Below are 7,542 nucleotides of genomic sequence, written 5' to 3' on the forward strand. Positions count from 1 at the left end.
GGTTAAAAGCAGTGAAACACATGCTAAAGCTAAAATAAACCAGGTTCTAGTAAAACTCATGCTAAAAGAAGCATAACAGTAGCTAAAAGCTAAAATGAATATAACAGTAACTAAGATGAGCTAACCAGGTGCTAAGATTAGCAAAACTGTAGCTAAAAGTTACAAAGAATAAAATAGTCACTAAAATTACCACATCAAGTTCTAATAGTAGTAAAACAACAGCTACACGTAGAATAACATTAACTAAAACAAACACAACATTAGCTAAAATTGCAAATGATAATTGGCTAAAAGCAGTGAAACACACGCTAAAGCTAAAATAAGTAAACCAGGTTCTAGTAAAACTCATGCTAAAAGAAAAGATAAAAACAGTAGGCTAACTACAATAACTAAACCATGTGCTAAAGCTAAAATAAGCAATGCCTTGTTCACTCTATTTATTTAGCTTTTTATAAAAGTTTAAATAAATTCCAAGCAGTTGTCGGGTTACACTGTGAGTCATCGTTTCAATAATAACCATTTCCTCTTCATCGTCACCACGCAAACCAACCAACCTTTCAATCTTTCACTCACCCACACACACACAGAATGACTCACAGGAAAAGTTTTTAAAAGGTGGCGGCTTTCCCTTCTTGTTGATGATTTGTAAAATCAGATTATATTCTCACATAGCACACTGTAATCAAAGAAGAACCAGGAAGGGATTACTGAAACACCACGGGTTTGTCATCTTTAGAAATTTAAACTAAAGTCAGTAAAACGAGGAATGGAAATATAAAGGAAGCGTCTGTAAATAAATAATAAAAATGAGAGAATGAAYTGGTTTGATTTAGTTTTTGTCATTTTGTTTAGTTTTTGTAAGTCTAATCTGGTTTTTACTCACTCCAATGACTTAATACTAAAGAAAGAAACATCTCGTGCTGAAACCCGCTCGCTGAATCACAATATAATCCTGACTTTTAAATCCATGCATTGCCCCTGTAATCAAAGTTACAGAATGTGTTTTTTTTCCTTCCAGAGTCCCACAGAGTGAATCTAATCCAAGCTAATCAGATTACAGCCTGTCCACAGCAGCTCTCAGAGGAGATACGGGTTCTGATTGATTGAACRAAACGACAATGAACTCCATTTCCTTGGAACCCGTAAGCAGCTTAAGTTGATGAGTTGGAATRTGTCGCCTCAAATAGAAGAGGCATAAAACTGGAGTTAAAAATAAAAGAATGGACCGTCTTAATAAGTCACGTAAGTACCGAAGAAGTCAGRCAAACAGCAAAGTCAGTGTTCACTCTTTACAATGTCAACACTTCTTCCAAACCTGGATTATTTCACATTTCAGAGTCGTGCTTGTTGTATTCGTTTGTTTTTGTTTTTGTGTCGACCTCCACCCACATCAAACCTGCCTCGGCCCGCTTTGTTCCATCCTACCCCATKTTTATGATTTAAACGTTGACTGAAACGCCTCCACGCCTTCATCTTGACAACAGAAATTTCTATTCAAAAAAAAAAAAAAACAAAGCGAATAAGGCATGGGTCTTCAACGTTTTTCAGTTGGAAGCCCTCAAACTGAAGGAAATATAGAGCAAGGATGGTGTTTTATAATAAACTAGGCTCAGTACTACATAAAACATGACTTATTATTGTACATTTGATACTGAGACATAACTTTAAAACAAAAAAAGTCTTTTTAACTAAAAATCTCACAACCCCCATGCAGTACCTCCTTGAACCCACTAGGGGGACGCAAGCCCATCATTTCAGACCTCTGGATTAAGATATTYAACAGTGATTAGGGCTGTGTATTGGCAAGCATTAGATGCTATGATATAAATCATGACGAAGTGGTTGCAATATAGCACAATATTTTGTGATATAGCGCGATATATTATGATACAGCAAAATGTATCAAGATTTTCGCAATATATCATGATATATTGTGCTTTATCCTGATATATCATGATATAGCACAATATATCATGATATATTGTGCTTTATCCTGATATATCGTGATATAGCACAATATTTCATGATATATCAAGATATATCGTGATATAGCACGATATATCTTGATATATCACAATATATCAAGATATAGCACTATATATCGAGATATATCGCAATATAGCATATGTCAYGATATATCATGATATAGCACAAAATATCAAGATATATCABGATATAGCACAATATATTTTGATACATCATGATATATCACGATATAGCATAATATATCATGATATATTGCGATATATCACGATATATTATGCTATATCGTGATATATCGCGATATAGCATATATCACGATATATCATGATATAGCGCAAAATATCAAGATATATCAGGATATAGCACAATATATTTTGATATATCATGATATATCACGATATAGCATAATATACTGTATCATGATATATTGCAATATATCACGATATAGCACAAAATATCAAGATATACCGCGATGTATCACAATTTATCATGATATATCGCGATACTGTAAGCAAAACAATACATTGCCTCTTTCTTTCATCTGATCACATAAAAAATAAACTGAAGTCATTTCTTTAATTAGACTCTTTTGTAAGAAAATGGCAATATATTGACTTGCTTACAGTATCGTGATATACCAAGATATATTCATTTATCACGATACTGTAAGTAAGACAATATATCACAAAATATTGCAATATATATTGTTATATATTGTGATTTTGTGATATAATGTGATATGTGAACAAGACAATTTATCACCATTTTCTTACAAGAGTCTAAAGAAATTTAATGCAGTTTATTTTTATGCAATCAGAAGAACACTGAACAACAGCAAGAACTGCATTTACATTTACCATTTTTTTATCACACCATCCATTAAACCTAAATTAAAAATCAATACAGTRTCAGGAAATAAAATATCACGATGATTCTGTGTATCGATTTTTTCTTACAGCCCTAATAGTGACTATTGATTGATCCATTTATTCTAAAGTGATTTGACTTTTTTAAACAAAAAATATTGTAATTTATTGACCTTAAAGAGATGTTATGTTTTTAATATTGCTGGGCACATTAAAACAGCTGATGCTTAATGGTGATAGATTTTTTTTAGTTATTTCTTTTAAATTTTTCTGTCAGATTAATGCCAAAAATACAGTATCTTGAGAATATTCGTGACTAAAATTTTTAATCTACGCCCAGCACTAGTTTTGATAGTCCAGCCAAAGGCAAAGTGGATAATTCATATGCATATCAACAAAATATGAGTTTTTATAATAAAATAGTAAAAATTAATTCCCAGTTTAGCATTTCAGATAAACCTAGTCGTAAACAGGTTGACCGATCAGGGAACCTTAAAGTAGCTAAAACAAGGACATGAAGTCATTCTGTCAGCCGTCAGCGTCTTGTGTTTAGATTGACTGTTTCCACTGTTTTGATAGCTTTTGGAAAAACAAGATGTAACTTTAATCCTTGTAGGAAAAGTTACTGAAGCGGCTCGGACCAGGAGGATGAAGGCAAAACACACCTGCTGTCGTGTTGTTAGCATAAACACAACCTACTGCTTCGAATGCAAAGAGAGGAAAACACGTTGCTTCAACACATGGAGGATCGATGAAACGAATCAAAGTCCTCCATGTTTGGCCTGACCTCCAGAGTTTAGTGTTTGAGAAATATTCAACAGCTTCAACACAAACAGGAGCTGTTCCATGAAGGTAAACCTGACCTTCACCTACAGTTGTTACACTCCATCTGATGAGACTTTTTAGAGTTACGCAACATCGGAGTAACAGCACCCAAATCTGACAAACACCCACAGAAACACCAGCCTCCTCTGAAAGTAAAACATCTGAGCTGTTGTAGGTCTTTAAAGCGCCTCAGCTGCCTGACAACTGTGTGAGTTCTGCATTGCAAAGATTGTAGATGTTTCATCATGTTGTCTTTGTCTGAGCTCCTCCCAGATGAGTTAGCCCCTCCCCCCGAAGACTTCAAGGCCGAGACAGAGCCCCCTACGAAGGATTCAACCAGCCCCATTCTTTTGGTTATAATCCTGTCTCATGATGTCATATGTGAGGATTGGAATGCAGATGGACCGGTAAATCCAGAGCGTGGCCTTTCGGCTCATTCTTGGACACAACAGACCGGAGCAGCGGCCTCATTACTCTGTAAACAGAACCGTTCCGTCCTCCTCTCCACCGGTCAGAAACAGGACAACAAGACAGTTCAAGAAAAAGGAAAACTCAACCTGAACCGAAGGAGAGATGAAGGTTCTGTTCTCCAGAGCTGTCACTTCTCAAAAAACATCCTGTAGTTACAGCTGTCGACCACAGATGGCGCTGATGAGTAAAACATATTGATAGATTTATTTATTTTACATAACATAGAGTTATTTAAACATACATGTGCTATTTTAGCTGCTCACGTGTCAAAACAGTCAGCTCATTCAGGAGATGACTGAAGTGACTCTTGGTTTTTATCATTTTTCTTTTTTCAAAAACTGTAACTTTATTTACACATATTTTCACAACAGAAACACTGAGATCTCTTCAAATCCTTTAAAACAGGGTTCTCGTTGAAACCTGCTCCAGTATACATGACTTCATTTTGTGTCTTCTGTTCCAACTTTTAGCTTTTGATAATTTTTTGCTACATTTAGCTTTTAGTAGCTTGTTCGTACYTTTATCGAGTATTTTGTTTTTATATAAAGGTTTGTTTTTAACATATAAATAGCATTTTGCTATTTTTAGCAGGCCTTTACTACTTTACTAGCATCTAACTAGCCTTTTGCTACTTTTAGCATCTCTTATGGAAATATTTGGATAATCTTAACATTTAGCTATTTTATCTAATCATTTGCCACTTTTAGCATCTAACTAACCTTCTGATGCATTTAGCAAGCCTTTTGCTACTTTTAGCATTACATTTTCACTACTTTTACCTAACATTTTGTTACTTTTAGCATGCTTTTGCTTTTTACCATTTTTAGTATTCAGATAGCTTTTTGCTACTTTTAGTTATCACTAGCTTATTTTTATTTGTACAAACTAGTATTTTGCTACTTTTAGCATCTAACTAGTATTTTGCTATTTTAGCAGGCCTTTACTACTAGCATCTAACTAGCCTTTTGCTATTTTTTGCAGGCCTTTATTACTAGCATCTAACTAGCCTTTTTCTATTTTTAGCAGGCCTTTACTACTAGCATCTAACTAGCTTTTTGCTACTTTTAGCATCTAACTAGCATTTTGCTAGCAGGCCCTTAATACTTTACTCGCATTTAACTAAGCTTTAGCTATTTTTATCAAACCATTTGCTACTTTTAGTTCTAATTAGACTTTCACTACTTTTACCTAAACTTTTGTTACTTTTAGCAAGGCTTCTGCTATTTTTAGCATCCAACTAGCCTTTAGCTACTTTAAACTAGCCTTTTGCTACTCTAACTCTCTGGTCTGGGAATGCCTCGGAGACCCCCAGGACGAGCTGGAAAGTGTAGCTGAGGAGAGGGCGGTCTCCCTCCTGAACCCGTTGCCTCTGCAACCTGACTATGGAGGTAGGTGTAACTAGCATTTGGCTACTTTTAGCATCTAACTAGCCTTTTGCTATTTTTACCTATAACCTTTTCCTTTTAGCAAGCCTTTTGCTACTTTTAGCATTTAACTGTCATTTTGCTACTTTTAGCATCTAAGTAGCATTTTGCTATTTTTAGCAGGACTTTACTACTAGCATCTAACTAGCCTTTTGGTACTTTTAGCATTTAACTAGCCTTTTGCTACTTTTAGCATCTAACTAGCCTTTTGCTACATCTACCTAACATTTTCCTTTTAGAAAGCCTTTTGCTACTTTTAGCATCTAACTATCATTTTGCTACTTTTAGCATCTAAGTAGCATTTTGCTATTTTTAGCAGGACTTTACTAATAGCATCTTACTAGCCTTTTGCTACTTTTAGCATCTTACTAGCCTTTTGCTACTTTTAGCCCTTTTGCTACGTCTACCTAACATTTTCCTTTTAGCAAGCCTTTTGCTACTTTTAGCATCTATCATTTTGCTACTTTTAGCATCTAACTAGCCTTTTGCTACGTCTGCCTAACATTTTCCTTTTAGCAAGCCTTTTGCTACTTTTAGCATCTATTATTTTGCTACTTTTAGCATCTAAGGAGCATTTTGCTGTTTTTAGCAGGACTTTACTACTAGCATCTTACTAGCCTTTTGCTACTTTTAGCATCTTACTAGCCTTTTGCTACTTTTAGCATCTAAGGAGCATTTAGCTATTTTAGCAGGACTTTACTACTAGCATCTAACTAGCCTGGTGCTACTTTTAGCATCTAACTATCATTTTGCTACTTTTAGCATCTAAGTAGCATTTTGCTATTTTAGAAGGACTTTACTACTAGCATCTAACTAGCCTTTTGCTTCTTTTAGCATCTAACTATCATTTTGCTACTTTTAGCATCTAACTAGCATTTTGCTACTTTTAGCATCTAACTAGACTTTTGCTACTTTTAGCATCTAACTATCATTTTGCTACTTTTAGCATCTAACTAGCATTTTGCTATTTTAGCAGGACTTTACTACTAGCGTCTAACTAGCCTTTTGCTTCTTTTAGCATCTAACTATCATTTTGCTACTTTTAGCATCTAACTATCATTTTGCTACTTTTAGCATCTAACTAGACTTTTGCTACTTTTAGCATCTATCATTTTTCTACTTTTAGCATCTAACTAGCATTTTGCTTTTTTAGCAGGACTTTACTACTAGCATCTAACTAGCCTTTTGCTACTTTTAGCATCTAACTAGCCTTTTGCTACATCTACCTAACATTTTCCTTTTAGCAAGCCTTTTGCTACTTTTAGCATCTAATTAGTTTTTTGCTACTTTTACTTCATCTGCATCTGTCAGCTTAATGAACAGTTTGAGCTTGAGAAGGGACAGAGTTATCAGAGTAATTTCACAGAAGACAGTCTCTGACAGATAGACTCCCCCAGTGAGTCAGCAAACTGACAGAAGCTGACAGGAACAGACTCCTTCAGGATGAGGTGAGTTTAAAACATGCAGCTCTTCAGAAACTCATTCGGATCAAAGTGTTCTTGATGAAGATGATAAACAGGCCTGCAGCTTCATCATATGATGCTGCTGATGTCAGGACACGGACCGGATGAAGCCGGTCTTAATTCCCCCGGGCCTGCACGAGCTCACAGCAGAGAATTTAACCCACGCGCTTTTATCTGTTCAGTTCCTGCCGCTCATTCTGGGCCGACATTCGTATTTCCACCTTTTTCTAAAAGTTCCTGAACGCATCATAAAATGTCAGCCGTTTCTAAGGACACCGAGTACCGGTACCGGTCCGACCGGTGGCTCCGCTCCTGATTCGCCGCAGATCTTTCACTCATGTCAGCTCAGACGGAGAGAAAAGAAAACCACGGATCATCTCGGCAGCGACGTCGCTTCTCTCACCTTTGACGGTTACCTTTGGGGGGGATCTGGAGGTCCACGTGCGTCCCGCAGCGGCTCGGTGACCTTGGAGCGGGAAGATGCGTGTGTGCCCGCGGAGTGGTCGGCAA

General features: G+C 36.1%; 1 protein-coding gene across 3 annotated transcripts in view; it reads right to left on the reverse strand.

Moving 5' to 3' along the window:
- LOC106531222 (monocarboxylate transporter 2) overlaps positions 1-7,542 on the reverse strand; it is a 28,764-nt gene that overhangs the window by 19,729 nt on the left and 1,493 nt on the right. The window contains exon 2 of one of the 3 annotated variants that reach the window (XM_014027011.1): positions 7,436-7,534. The exons of 1 other annotated variant lie outside the window; for it this stretch is intronic. The gene's annotated coding sequence lies outside the window, so the exon portion shown is untranslated. Of the gene's footprint in view, positions 1-7,435 lie in introns of all 3 variants that reach the window. One more of the 3 variants, XM_014027012.1, reaches the window with a different exon arrangement.

This window comes from Austrofundulus limnaeus, unplaced genomic scaffold (genome assembly GCF_001266775.1).
Source record: "Austrofundulus limnaeus strain Quisiro unplaced genomic scaffold, Austrofundulus_limnaeus-1.0 Scaffold607, whole genome shotgun sequence".
NCBI lineage: Eukaryota > Metazoa > Chordata > Actinopteri > Cyprinodontiformes > Rivulidae > Austrofundulus > Austrofundulus limnaeus.